The sequence below is a fragment of the Lycium ferocissimum genome, chromosome 8 (genome assembly GCF_029784015.1).
Source record: "Lycium ferocissimum isolate CSIRO_LF1 chromosome 8, AGI_CSIRO_Lferr_CH_V1, whole genome shotgun sequence".
Taxonomy (NCBI): Eukaryota; Viridiplantae; Streptophyta; class Magnoliopsida; order Solanales; family Solanaceae; genus Lycium; species Lycium ferocissimum.
In genome coordinates, this window is record NC_081349.1 from 55,211,941 (window position 1) to 55,228,265 (window position 16,325).

At 40.6% G+C, this 16,325-nt stretch overlaps 1 long non-coding RNA gene across 1 annotated transcript in view; it reads left to right on the plus strand.

Moving 5' to 3' along the window:
- The first annotated feature begins 1,400 nt into the window (after positions 1-1,400).
- The window catches only part of LOC132067051 (uncharacterized), a 24,881-nt gene continuing 9,956 nt past the window's right edge, over positions 1,401-16,325 (plus strand). The window contains exon 1 of the long non-coding RNA XR_009416998.1: positions 1,401-1,597. This is a non-coding gene — a long non-coding RNA (uncharacterized LOC132067051). The remainder of the gene's footprint in view (positions 1,598-16,325) is intronic.

A 16,325-nucleotide genomic window follows, 5' to 3' on the forward strand; every position in this document is an offset into this window, starting at 1 on the left:
TTTTTAAGATTTGATATTTTAATTCATGTCGAGTTAGGATTAATAGTCAAATTTATATAGTCAAATTTATATAGGAAAAGTTTTTCCTATTTTGAGTTAAAGTAGATTTCATACTATTATAAATAGGGGTGTTGCTAACTATTTTCCTAGAGTGGAGAATTATAGAGAACTTTCAGATATTTATAATATAATAATATTTTCCTTCAAAGATGTTAAAATTCAAAATTTTCTACATTTTGCGTTCCAACCACTTAATTGAGAAACTTTCAGCGAGTAACACTTTAATTTTAAAGTGAATTTATCTTCGGCAAATTAAAATTAGGGTTAATTATGCTAAAGAGCTGTGTAATATGATTCAATTTTTGATATACCTCTTTTGTATTTCAAAATCAAATACTTACATCTCTTACATTACGAAAATTCTGCACTTAAATCCCCTATAAGATAAATTCATAAATAAATATTTTAAAATGTAATTATTAAAGACAAATTAAAAATATAAATACCATAAATTTCTTAATAAGATATATCAACTACTAATAAATAGCTTTCTTGCATTTGAAAGTGTAAGTTATTTGTGTTTTCATTTCATTATACTATTTTATTATATACGAATTTTTCGATTTGATATTAGTTTATTTATTTATACTCTGCTTTTAAATTACCTTAAATTTACTTAGTAGATGATAATTTATTTGTGAATCTAAGAGTTCCGAAAGATATACGAGGTGTAAATATTTTTAAGAAATGGGATAACATTATTATATTTAAGAGTTCCGGAAGATAAAAATAGTGTTAAATGTGTATAAATTCTAGTCATCTTATTAAGTAATTTGTGTTCATTTCTTATTTATAAGTTTCAGAAGATACATAGCTCAAAAAATGTTTTCCCTTTTTTAATCAAAGGTGTAGATAAAAATTTTCAATAAATTTTTTTTATTCATTTATTCTAATTCTATAAAAAAAACATACATAAAAAAATTATTTATAATTTCGATTAATCTATTTTAATATACTTAGTTATATATATATATATATATATATATATATATATATATATATATATATATATATATATATATATATATATATATATATATATATATATATATACCTCATAGGGGGTGTAAATAAAGAATTTTTATAGTATAGAAAGTGTCAGTATTTGTTTTTAAGCTACAGGGAATGTATTCGAACTGAATCATATTATATGGATGTTCAGTGTACTTAACCTACTAAATTAATAGAGCCGAGTTCGAATCATATTATATGGATGTTTAGTGTACTTAACCTTTTAAATTAGTAGTGCCAATAAATTTTGAATAGCAGATGATAAATATAATAGTAAAGTTTCTCTTTGTCGTGCCCTGTAATTACCTAACAGCCCTTTGATCAAAATCTACTTTTTTGTAAATAAAGAACCCTTCAATGATTTTATTCTTTCTGGAAAACGAAGAAATCTACTTTTAAGAGGTTGCAGGCTTTCCGAAGTGCTTTGAACTGATGATTCCCCACAATAGAGGAATATAAAGGAAAAGTAAAGAAAAGGAACTTTGGACGATATCCTCGTTTATTATAAGTCAAATCTACTCTATATGTTCAGCTCATTTTTCATTAAAGTTCACGAATAAATTGAAAAGAATTATATGCAGTTACTTACCACACTTTATCTGTTCCAAACTTCCAATTTATTTGACTGAAACAAAGCGACCCCTATTTTAGTATCTGCGTTTCTCATGTTTTAAGACCTTAATAATATTGATATTTTTCTTTAAAAAAAGTTGATATTATGTTTTGGAACTTATTGGTATGGTTAGGGTTGGGATCCGGGAGGCTTGGGGTGGAACTAGACAGTAACAACTTGAATTTAGTTGTTGAAATTCCCGGTATCAGTACTGCCGCACTCGATGACGGACCAGGTGGTCGCGATCACAAAGAAGAAAGTGGCTGGGGCTAGACCTGTCGCGAATGCAGAGGGTCAAACTAAACACCTTTGCGATCGCGTTTAGGCGATTGCGGAGAAGGAAGCTTGGGTTGAACCATAGTTGACCTTCGCGATCGTGTGATGCCTACCCAATCGCGATGAAGATTAGACTTGTGTATAAATAGGACAGTGACGAACTTCTGTCGTAATTCTTGCATTTTAAATAATTGAAGCTCGTGGGTGATTTCTAATGAGATGATTTGATCTTTAAATATAAGGTATTAATTTCTTATCAGTCGATGATGATTATACTTAATTTTTGTTAGATTTATACCATAAAACATGAGTTTTGTTGGATGAAATCGGGGGATTTTAACCTGGTTTTTCAATTAAAAAAATTCAGGATCTGACCTAATAACAGAATCCTAATTGAGATTTTAATTATATATTTGAATTTGTTAGTTTATGGGCATCCGATTATATAATATGTTTGGGGATTTGACTAGTTTCACTAGTAATTGACTTTTTGGTTGACTTTCCGTTAACTTTAATTTTGACTTGTTCAAAAACTATGAAAATTGTTCACCTAGCCTAATTTAAACGCGTTATTCGGTAGTTTTGGCAATTTCTCGAGTGCTTTCTTTTCCAAAAGCACATTTTAGAACTTGCAGAATTTCTTCCAAATACCTAGTATGGTGAGCTCAACTGCGTACCGTCACGACCCAACCCGCCATGACTGGCACCCACACTATCTCCTGGTGGGCGAACCAACACATAAGTCAACTATTCATTCAAGTCCGATTTTATATTAACCGAATTAGTCAGTTATTAGTCATTCACGCAGAAAATAACCAAAATAAGTCATGCTATAAAAATACAGAAGTAAATGCCGAAGTTCTAACTATTACAAAATCCCCAAAATCCAAAAGTCATCGTATGAGGACTCTAAACTAGAACACGTCTACGAAATGAAATCTGTCTAACAAATATCCATAATGTCCAAAATAGAAAATAGACATCATAAGAGGAAGATCTTCGAGCGGCCTGGACTGGATAGGAGCTCACCCTAAATCTGTCAAAGAACGTCCTCAACGCTAGATGTGAGGGCGGGTAGCAGTCTCTGTATCACAATCTACACTCAAAGAATGCAGCAAGCTAGTATCAGTACAAACACTATGTACCGGTAGATATCATAGGCCGACTAAGATTAGTATCATGAATATCTCATAAAATCAATAGAATAAACAAGCCAGTCAATAGGCATGAAATAAATAAACCATGACAAGTCAACCAAGGATAATCACCTATCAAATCATCCAAATAGCAAGAATCAATCAACGGAAAACCATAACGCGGAAATAAGTCTACCACAATACCATAGTCACTATACGCACATGCTAACTGATGTCATTGCTCAGTGGTCATGACTTATAGGGGACCCATGGTGTCCATGTACCACTCGTTCCGGATACTCATCGGACCCGAGCATAAACCTCCGCTCCGGAAAGAACCTCGGACGCGGGCCATATCAACATATCCCTCTTTTCGGAACGAACCTCGGACCACGAGCCCATAATCTAGGTCACATATGTGCCTTTCCATATATCTGTATGTAACGGTGTTTCCTGCCCTCTTATTATCAATACTCACATCATCATTTCGTATCACAATATCGCCGAGAAGATTATATTAACTTCTCATCACAAACACATCCACTGTAGATTCAGCACATATGAATAGTGGCACAAAGCCTACACAATCACTCAATCACATTCACATAGGAGTTCAACCACACATATCATGCATGAAGACTAGACATGCTTTCTCCTAATGAATTCACAACATGTACAATCAAATAATCAAAGTCTAACTCAAGTAGACCGTAACCTACCTCAAACGTAGAGCTAGAACAACGCAAGTCACTCTGCTATAACTTTTCCCTTCCTTAAAGCCTTGGAACGCTCAAAGTTTAGAAATAGAAGGCTCAATGAGTCACAATTACTCAAATCACAAGTACCAATTCAAGAATACCCTTCCTTTACCCCATTCCAATGGGTGAATGATTTTCTAGGTGTAAAGCAACTTAACAAAGGCCTTAGTCATCACTAATCATCCAATTATAACAATGTTACATTAACATACCGACTACAAGCAGTTTTCATGGTCAAGCTAACATTTTTATAGAACCCTAGGTCTCAATTCACTTAGTTTATGGCTCTAAAGGGTTCAATTCATGATTAAGAGGAGTTAACCCAAGCCATTAGATGATAAATAAGTGATAATCACCATAACCCATCAAGTATAGGAGGTTTATTAATTTCTAAGGTTTTTAATACAATTTCACCATTGAAGACCCATAAAAGTGATGATAATCATGAAGATGATACAGAATGATTGAAGGGAATGAATGAAACTTACCTCTCAAGAGTATTCTTGCCCTAGCTTGAAATTTCACCCTAGGTGCTTGTGGGGAACTATGTTGGAATTTTATGAATAAAGAATGTGGGACTAAGTCTTTAAAAATTAGGTTACTGTTTTCCGTCAACCGCTGTAGCGGTCATTTCACCGCTGTAGCGGGCAGACCAAGAAGGATCCGCCCACCGCTATGGCGATATCGCCGTAGAGGGCCATTGCCTATCACAGCGGCCACATGGAAAGTGGTTGACCGCTGGCAGCGATGAACACACCGCTACAGCGGTACCACCGTAGCGGTACACCTACCACCGCCGCGGTGCCACTTGGGCAGTGAGCTCGACTTTCAATTTTTTCCTCTATCACCCAACATTTCATCCGAGGCCTCACAAACACAAACCAAACATGCACATATACATAAAAAGGTCATATGAATCCACCCGTGGCCTCGGAATTCCCAACGAAATTCTAATTTTCTACGTCACCCCCGATAAACTCAATACAATAAAACAACAACCACGAACAAGTTAAGTTTTTAGTTCTTAGACTTATAAAAATCGAGTTTCTATTAGCTCGTACTACCCTTGGGAAGGTTCTATTTGGTGGGGTGATCCTACATTTCCCATAACGACCGGACGGGTCGTTACACAAGATACCAATTAAAACACCGTTCGTCCCCGAACGGACAAGGCATGAAGAATCTATGAAAAATTACCTGACTCAGCGAAAAGCTGAGGGTACTTGCTACGCATATCAGATTCTGTTTCCCAAGTAGCTTCCTCCACTGGGCGATTCTTCCATTGAAATTTCACAGAGGCTATTTCCTTGGACCTCAACTTGCGAACATCCCTATCTAAGATGGCAACGGGCTCTTCCTCATATGACAAATTCTCATCTAACAAAATCGAATCCCAACGGATTATGTATGAACTATCCCCGTGGTACCTCTTCAACATCGAGACATGGAACACCGGATGAACGCCTGATAGACCCGGAGGAAAAGCCAACTTATAAGCCAACTCCCCCACACGCTTGAGGATCTCAAACAGCCCAATGTACCTCGGGCTAAGCTTATCCTTCTTCCCGAACCTCATCACACCCTTCATGGGTGAGACTTTCAGTAACACTTGCTCTCCCTCTCCAAACTCAAGATCTCGAACCTTACGATCCGTGTACTGCTTCTGCCTACTCTGGGCTGCTAGGAGCTTAGCTTGGATCACCTTTACTTTCTCTAGGGGCTCCCTCAGAATATCAGTGCCCCAAGGCCTCAGCTCAATCGCATCGAACCATTCAATAGGAGACCTACACCTCCTCCCATACAACGCCTCAAATGGAGCCATATTGATACTCGAGAGGTAGCTATTATTATATGCAAATTCGGCCAAAGGTAAGAACTGGTCCCAATGCCTACCAAAGTCTATCACACACGCACGAAGCATATCTTCAAGGACCTGAATGGTCCGCTCAGACTGCCCGTCATACTGTGGGTGGAATGATGTACTAAGATCCAGCTTCGTACCCAACTCTCCATGCAAACACTCTCAAAATCTGGATGCGAACGTTGTGCCCCTGTCGGACACAATGGAGATAGGAACCCTATGAAGCCTTACCACCTCACGCATGTAGATTTTAGCCAATTTCTCGCAATCATAAGTTACCTTCACCGGAATGAAGTGGGTAGACTTAGTCGACCTGTCAACAACAACCCAAATGGAGTCAAACTTTCCCAACGTCTTCGGAAGACCAACTACGAAGTCCATGGCTATCCTTTCCCACTTCCACTCAGGAATGGGCATCCTTTGAAGTGTACCCCCAAGTTTTTGATGTTCATACTTCACCTGTTGGCAGTTCAGACCCTGAGCAGCAAACTCCACTATATCACGCTTTATCCTAGACCACCAGTAGTGCTGCCTCAGATCACGATACATCTTAGTCGCGCTAGGATGAATTGAATACCTCGAACTATGAGCCTCTGTCAGAATTGTTTTGATCAAATCATCCACACGTGGCACGCAAACTCGCCCCTTGATCTGCAACATTCCCTCTTTGTCAATCACGACCTCCTTGGCCTCTCCACGCAACACCTTATCACGAATTTTGCACAGCTTAGCATCTTCGAACTGCTTAGCGTTAATCTGCTCCAGAAATGATGACTAAACCTCAACACAAGCCAACACCCTGCTTTTGCTCGAAATATCCAGCCTCATAAAACTGTTAGCCAGAGTTTGAACCTTTCTAGCCAATGGACGCTCCGAAGAAACCAAACGAGCCAGACTTCCCATACTAGCCGACTTCATGCTCAATGCGTCAGCCTACATTTGCCTTACCAGGATGATACAGAATGGTGATATCATAATCTTTCAACAGTTCCATCCATCTCCGCTGCCTAGAGTTCAGATCCCTCTGAGTGAACACATGCTGCAGATTGCGGTGGTCAGTATACACCTCACAGTGGACACCATACAAATAGTGTCTCCAGATTTTCAATGCGAACACTACCGCTGCCAACTCTAAGTCACGAGTAGAATAGTTCTTCTCATGCACTTTCAACTGCCGAGAAGCATAGGAAATCACTTTCTTTTCCTGCATCAAAACAGCACCTAAACCAGAACGTGAAGCATCACAATAAACAATAAAATCCTTGCCCTCCACAAGTAATGCTAGAATAGGCGTTGTAGTCAACAATGTCTTGAGCTTTTGAAAGCTCTCCTCACACTCGTCGAACCACTGAAACGGTACCTCTTTCTGAGTCAAGCGAGTCAAATAAGAAGCAATATAGGCAAACCCCTTTACAAACCGACGATAGTAGCTAGCCAGACCCACAAAACTACGGATCTCGATCACTGATGTGGGCTTAGCCCACTTCCTGACTGCCTGAATTTTCTAAGGATCTACTATAATGCCTTCCTTCGAAATTACATGCCCCAAGAAGGACACAGAAGACAACTAGAATTCATACTTGGAGAATTTCGCATACAACTCATTCTCCCGCAATACCCCAAGAGCAATCCTCAAATGTTTCTCGTCCTCCTTACTTTTAGAGAGTACACCAGGATATCATCAATGAACACTATTACGAATGAGTCTAAAAAGAGCTTAAACACACTGTTCATCAAATCCATGAACGCGGCTGGGGCATTAGTAAGCCCGAAAGATATAACCAAGAACTCATAATGTCCATACCTGGTCCGAAAAGCTGTCTTAGGAACATGCTCTGCTCGAAACTTCAATTGGTGATACCCTGACCTCAAGTCAACCTTAGAGAACACAGAAGCTCCCTGTAACTGATCAAACAAGTCATCAATACGGGTAATGGGATACTTATTTCGGATGGTTACCTTATTTAGCTGACGGTAATCAATGCACATACGCATAGACCCGTTGTTTTTCTTAACAAACAACACAGGAGCACCCCAATAAGAGGCACTCGGGCGAATAAACCCTTACTCAACAGATCTTGTTCGCTCCTTCATTTCCCTGAGTTCTGCTGGTGCCATCCTATATGGTGGAATAGAGATAGGACGAGTCCCTGGGTCTAAATCAATCCTAAAATCAATGTCACAATTAGGTCGCATACCAGGTAAGTCCGCGGCGAATACATCCGCAAACCCATGTACCATTGGAACCGAATCAATAGATGGAGTATCTGCACTGGTGTCACGGCTATGTGCCAAGTAAGCTAGACAACCCTTCTCCACTAGCTTCCAAGCATGAACGAAGGATATGACTTTCTTAGGGAGGGGACTAAGATTACCCTTCCACTCAAGTCTAGGTTCCCCAGGCATGGCTAAGGTAACAGTCTCAGAATGGCAATCTAGTATAGCATAGTCTTGGGGACAACCAACTCATGCACAAAATGACATCAAAGTCTACCATATCTAGGATCATCAAATCTGCCCAAGTACTATACCCCATAAAAGTAATCGCATAATAAGGGTAGACTCTATCTACCACCACTGAATCCCAAATTGGAGTAGATATATAGATAGGAGCATCAAGAGTATCACACAACATATCCAAACCCATAGCAAAATATGTAGACACATAAGAAAAAGTAGAACCCAGATCAAATAAAACAGAAGCCATCCGGTCATAAACTGAGATAGTACCTGTGATGACAGCATCAGAGGCCTCAGCCTCGAGTCCACCTGAAAAAGCATACAAGTGAGCGTGCCTTCCTGTAGCCTGTGAACCACCACAATTACCCTGTTCGATCTGGGCCCCGCCCCTACCAGGCTGCTTTTCGCCTACTGCGCACGAGGACCGCCTCGGTTAGGCTAGGCACCACCCCTGCCGTCGGCGCGGGCCGACCCGCCCTACCGCGCGCGCGATCCTTACCCCCCTACTGAACCCGGGAACACGATGCGAGTCTCCTCTGCCCACTTTGTCTGAGTCTGGGGAAATACTTTTTAATGTGCCCTATCTCACCACACTCGTAACATGCACGGTCCAGCGTAGATCGTTGAACGACCGACGGGCAAGATAGCCTCCGTGCGGCCCTAAGCTTGATAATTTACCCCACTGATGGGCCAGGCCGACACTCGCATCGCTGACCGCGGTGGGACGCCCGAATATCTGTGAACTCGACCCTCGAGACGGAGTTGTTGAAAACTCCACCCGCCGGGCCTTCTTCTCTACCTATTTTGCATGACTTTCTGTTTAATCCCTCAAAGAATACGAACATACTCTACTACCTCCCCCGGAATGAAGCCCCGGTGGCTCTGGTAAGGCGATAGCGAGAGCCTAGTGTTCAATCCCTTCACGAACCGCCAGATCCTTTCCCTCTTAGTGGGCAACAACTCCAGAGCATATCGGGACAAGAAGTGAAAACGGGACTCGTACTGCTGACAACGAGACATTTGAGTTGCCCGATCAATATTAGCAAACTCATCCTTTCTTCGGTCCCTCGAAAGACGCGGGATGTACTTGTCTATCCAAAAACACGGAATAACCGAACCTAAGTCGGAGAGACCCGACCGGGCCTACACTCCACATAAGCTCTCCACCATAGCTTGGCATCACCCAAGAATTGGAAGGTCACAAACTCTACGCCGTGTTTTTTCACAGCCCCCCATCTTATGGAGCCTCTCGTGAGAGTCTATGATGAACTCATATGCATCCTATGATTCAGTACCATAGAAAACTGGAGGCTTCATTTTAGTGAACCTCCAAAACAGATCATGCTTTCTTGACAGTCGTCACCGGCCACTATGACGGCCTCGACAAGCCTCAAAACCGAAAACTTCGTCTAGCGAGCGGTGCCATTCGTCGGCGACATGCTGAACCCCAGGAGCCTAAACTCTATCCGGACACAGTGGCCGCTACTTCGCGCCCCTACCTCGCCGGAACGGCCGGGTATAGCTCCCGCCCGTGCTAACCCATGTCGCCCAATGTGAGCACCCCGTGCCATAACATACGATATCTTGAGGCCGCCGTGCCTCCCGGCGGACCGGTACCAGCCGTTGGCCGGGCCGATGCGGCCCCTCTCCCACAAGCTCATTTGGAACCATTGGAGGCAAGGGATCAACAACTGGGACTCCACCCCCAGTTGGGGCCGTCCCTCTATCGGCTCCTCTGCCTCCACCCCTTCCTCTAGCTGCTGCCGCGCGTGTTCTTGCCATCTACGGGAGAGTGAAGGACATTTAGATACCAATTTGAATCAGCAGATACCAATTGGAATCAAGTAGCACGAAAGAAAGAAAGAAAAGGAAATTTTCCTAGTGTCCGGTAGCCTCTTGAAGATAAGTACAAACGTCTCTGTACCGATCCGTAAGACTCTACTAGACATGTCCTTGTACGATGAGATCGACGAACCTAAATCTCTGATACCAACTCTGTCACGACCCAACCCGCCATGACTGGCACCCACGCTATCTCCTGGTGGGCGAACCAACACATAAGTCATCTATTCATTCAAGTCCGATTTTATATTAACCGAATTAGTCAATTATTACTCATTCACGCAGAAAATAACCAAAATAAGTCATGCTATAAAAATACGAAAGTAAATGGCAAAGTTCTAACTATTATAAAATCCCCAAAATTCGAAAGTCATCATATGAGGACTCTAAACTAGAACACGTCTAAGGAATGAAATCTATCTAACAAATATCCATAATGTCCAGAATAGAAAATAGACATCATAAGAGGAAGATCTTCGATAGCACGGAATGGATAGGAGCTCACTAAATCATCGACAACGTCCTCGACGCTAGATGGGAGAGCGGTGTAGCGATCTCGTATCCAATCCGCACTCGAAAAATGCAGCAAGGTAATATCGGTACAAACACTACGTACGTAAGAGATATCATAGACCGACTAAGATTAGTATCATGCATATCTCATAAAATCAATAGAATAAACAAGCAGCCAACAGGCATGAAATAAATAAACCATGACAAGTAAACCAAGGATAATCACCAATCAAATCATCCAAATAGCAAGAATCAATCAATGGAAAACCAAAACGCGAAAATAAGTCTACCATAATACCCTACTCACTGTACACACATGCTAACTGATGTCATTGCTCAGTAGTCATGACCTGCAGGGACACATGGTTTCCATGTACCACTCGTTCTAGATACTCATTGGATCCAAGCATAAACCTCCGCTCCGAAAAAAACCTCGAACGCAGGCCATATCAACATATTCCTTGTTTTCGAAATGAACCTCGAACCACGATCCCATAATCTAGGTCAGTTATGTGCCTTTCCATATACCTGTATGTAACGGTGTTTCCTGCCCTCTTATTATCAATACTCACATCATCATTTTGTATCACAATATCGCCGATTAACTTCTCATCACAAACACATCCACTGTAGATTCAGCACACATGAATAGTGGCACGAAGCCTACACAATCACTCAATCGTATTCACATAGGAGTTCAACCACACAATATCATGCATGAAGACCAGACATGCTTTCTCCTAATGAATTCATAACACATACAATCAACTAATCAAAGTCTAATTCAAGTAGACCGTAACCTACCTCAAACGTAGAGCTGGAACAATGCAAGTCACTCCACTATAACTTTTCCCTTTCTTAAAGCCTCGGAACGCTCAAAGTCTAGAAATAGAAGCCTCAATGAGTCGCAATTACTCAAATCACAAGTACCAATTCAAGAATACCCTTCCTTTTACCCCATTCTAATAGGTGAATGATTTTCTAGGTGTAAAGCAACCTAACAAAGGCCTTAGTCATCACTAATCATCCAATTATAACAATGTTACATCAACATTCCAACTGCAAGCAGTTTTCATGGTCAAGCTACCATTTTTATAGAACCCTAGGTCTCAATTCACTTAGTTTAGGGCTCTAAAGGGTTCAATTAATGATTAAGAGGAGTTAACCCAAGCCATTAGCTGATAAATAAGTGATAATCACCATAACCCATCAAGTATAGGAGGTTTATTAATTTCTAGGGTTTCTATTACAATTTCACCATTGAAGACCCATAAAAGTGATGATAATCATGAAGATGATACGGAATGATTGAAGGGAATGATTGAAACTTACCTCTCAAGAGTATTCTTGCCCTAGCTTGGAATTTCACCCTAGGCGCTTGTGGGGAACTGTGTTGCAGTTTTATGAATAAAGAATGCGGGACTAAATCTTTAAAAATCGGGCTACTGTTTTCCGTTGACCGTTGCAGCGGTCATTTCACCGCTGTAGTGGTCTCGCTATAGCGGACCAAGAAGGATCCGTCCACTGCCATCGAGAGCCATCCCCTGCTATGGCGGTATCGCCGTAGTGGGCAGTCGCCCGCCACAGCGGCCACATAGAAAGTGGTTGACCGCTGGCAGCGATGAACACAGCGCTCCAGCGATACCGCCGCAGCAGTGCCACTTGGGCAGTAAGCTCGATTTTTTCCAGTTTTTCCCTCTATCACCCAACATTTCATCCGAGGCCTCACAAACACAAACCAAACATGCACGTATACATAAAACGTCATACGGATCCACCCGTGGCCTCAGAATTCCCAACAGAATTCTAATTTTCTACTCCACCCCCCGATGGACTCAATACAATAAAACAACAACCACGACCAAGTCAAGTTTTTAATTCTTAGACTTATAAAAATCGAGTTTCTATTAGCTCGTACTACCCTTAGGAAGGTTTTATTTGGTGGGGTGATTCTACATTCCATAACGCCCGGACAAGTCGTTACAGACGGGCATCTAGCCTTACTTGCCGAGTACCACTAGACATACATCTGTAATGTAATCATAAGCATAGGTAGGGCCATTAGAGCCGCCATGAGATAACCTGCTGACTCACAAAAGTAATAGACTGAAATAAGATAAGTCTGAAAGGACTTGTCTCCATAAACAAGTTGGACATATTGTACGAGCCGACATATACATCTACGTAATAATACATAAGCCGATAAGGCCATACAACATCCGACTATACATAACTGTCTACAAGCCTCTATTGAATTACATGAAATAACGTGGTCGGGACAGGGCTCTACCATACCTATACGTATGCATATATAACCATACTGATGTTGACACCTAATTTGTGACCTCCCATAATTCATTTTAATTTCCCAGAGTCCTTGAATATCAAACAGAGTAAAGTATGTGTTCTCTACGAATCAAAATGATTTTATTAAAATTATTAGATAATGTTTGCCATTTTATTTGGCAAAATAACCTCCATTATATTATTAAATCATTTTAGAAATTTATAATTAAATATGGAAACATTTGCTAACTTTAATCAAGAAAATCAATGTAAAATAATTATTTTGATTGTTGATTAGCAAGTATTTTACTCTGTGTAATTCAAGGAATCTGATTAATTAAATGAATTAATCATTTTTACTATCAGCTCTTAAATTTTTGCATGTGACTTTGTACAATTTATTAGAATTAACCATAACTAATTAAGTGTTTAATTGTGGTTAAATTCCATGAATTAGTTACTGCATGGCTAATATTGGCTACAATTGAAATGAATAATTGTTAGTATAATTATGGCCTTAATTGAAATAGCCAAATTCATTGGTTCAGGTCAATTAAAGTCATTTTTACAAAATTAGCCTTCAATTGCATTGATTGAATTAGGTGTGGCCATAATTGGCATAATCAATTTCATGATTTAAAGTCAGTTGAGGTCATTTTCGCAAATTAGCTTTAATTGGTCAATTAGTTTATAATCTGTTCATAATTGAAACGTTCAATTAATGGACATTGCTTCAATTTTGGCTATTTTGTTAAGTACTGCATGTTTAACCCCTCCCTATATACATATATACACAGATATACACCTGTGTATACATGCACACGTGTATGTATGTATATATATATATATATATATATATATATATATATATATATATATATATATATATATACGGATATGGACTGCCCTAATCCCTTTTAAGTAGCATTAGGCCGACCCAACCCACTTGCCCATTAAAGAGGGGTAACACCCTTTCCCCCTCATTTTTCTTTCAGTTCAAAGCCGAACGACCCCTAAGAGAGGAAAGGGCTTCATCGATATGAAACCCTAGCGCCGCTTGAAGACTTTCTTTCTCTTCGTCACTTTGATGCCAAAAATGGAAACGTGCAGAGTGCTACTGCTTTATTGCAGGAGGTGTTCGATGGTTTCAAGCAAAGCATTTAATGTTTTGTACCCGTTTCCACTGAGGCTCTACCAAACAAGGTATAAACCTCCATTTTTGTTGCTTTTTCTGTGGTTTCAATGGTCATACACTGAGAAACCTTAATGAGTTTTGTTGTATTTGATTTTTGAATACTCGATTTTTTATTGGTTCATGAAGAACCCTACAGATTGACCTAGTACTAGGTCAAATCCGACCTTTGCTTGCTTATTTACCCCAAATCTCAGCCATTAGATGTGGTTGATAGAAGCAATTTCACAAAATTGCTATACTCCCACATCGGCTGTGGATTAGGGTTTTGAGAATTGGGGGTTCTATCTAAAGAACCCCATTCTCCACATTTCCAACAACTTTGAGCATATTGAAATACCACTATACTCAAAAAGTCGAATTACCTAGGGTTTCCAATTATTGAGACCTTTAACTATTCGGCTAAGTTTACAATTTTCAAAGTTTAATTGTTTTCTTGCTTGTTTATGGCTGAGTGTTGGGTTGTGAGGAAGCAAAGGAGCTTTCAAGTCCATTCTCCATTTAAGGTTGCGCATGTAAGAGGTAATTTCCTTTCCTTTCTAAATTTTTGTAGCCTTTTTGTATTATTTTAGTGGTAATTATGGCAAAGATGGCCAGGACTGACCGAGCTTTATCATCAGCCACCGGAGGACACTTCTGCTGATTCATTTTATGCACTGTCTTTACTTTATCCTTTTTGTACTCCTTCGGGGAAGATTTTTTATTATTAATGAAATTTCATGATTATGGGGCAATGGTTTGATTCAAATGGCACATTCATGTTTCAAACGATTAGTATGCCTAGGTTCAAAAAGGCTTAGGAACGCGATTAGTACACCTACACTTGTATAAATTACTTTACGTGACTTGTTTGCTTCATATGTTCCGTTTAAATGCTTAATTGATCTCAAGTACCGACCACTATCCCAATGAAAAACAATGAAAACAATGCCCATAATAAGCTTAGTGGCGTTCTCAGAATCTGAAGATGGATGCAAAGAACGTACCAGAGCACGAAGCCAGGAGAGAAGGCGAGGGTTCGCTCCGACGTAAAATTCAGGATCTTGAAAAGAATATCCGGGCAATCAAGGCCAAAATCAAAGAGACTGACGAATTAATGGATTCGGCGGAAAGTTTGCCCAGGGAACCTGTGGAAATACAACACCAAGACGAGAATGTTTTGGACAAGGGAAAGGGGATACTTCTGGAGTACATTCCCATAGTCGAGGAACTGGAAGAAAAGGAGATGGAGTCTGACCCACTAGAATCCACGTGGCCTTCAAGAGAGGCCGCCTCCGTCACACCACTAAGCCCAAGAAGGGAACCCGAAGAATGAGTAGAGTTCGTCCAATCGGACGGCATCGCACCGAATGGTGGGTCGTGCACTGGCGCTGGCTTGCCCTGCAATGTCTCGCCGGGCACTTGACAAGTGAGGAAGTTTGGACAAACTTAGGAGTAAGGGGATAATTTGTGTCGGCCATGAGAGATTGCCACCTTGTGCTCGGTTTCACATAAGAGGTGCCCGCAAATCGAGAAAGTGAGTCCTACAGCAGAGTGCCCTCGGAAAAGGATTTTAAGGCTGATAAATGAAAAGAGTATCACCAAGTTATAGGGCCCGCACTAATTTTTGGTCCTTGTGATATCTTCAATGGCCAGAAAGGATTACGGCGAATACCAGCATTTGACGTTATGGATACCTTGTTCAAAGACTAGCCATATCGGAGTCAAACCTGAGGCATCATACTTGAAATGCTCATGAATCCTTAGAGACCATTTTCATCGTATATGAGTGTATGAATGCATAAATGAGTGTAAATATGGTAATCGATGCAAACGATAAACAACAAAAAAAAGGCAAGTAAAAGCCCTAAAACCAAAACTTAGATCAACTCAAACCCTGAAAGGATCATACAAACCGTCTCTCCCCCATAAGGTTTTGGGTCCGCCCCAAAACCCAGGAGACGGGGGCCCCGACAACATCCAAACCCTTAACATCGTCTATAATCATTTGGGGGGATCATAAAGATGTAGGATATCTTGAGACCCCAACCCCCCAAACGGGACTAGTGCCAGGGGGCACTGATCCCCCGACAATATAATCGTCCAAAACAATAATAAGGCTTTTTTATAGAAAGGCTGCGGTCCAAACGCCGCTATGTATTATATCCCAAACCCGTTCCCGAGGGTTACCTTTCCCATAGCATGATATGCCCCAAGGCTTTATCCACGCTTCGAACATATATATATATATCTACGCAAGCCGACAAGGCGCCCCACCAACTCCCAAAAAACAAAAACGCGCCCACAAAGGCCACTCGAATGGGAACGCCCCAAACAT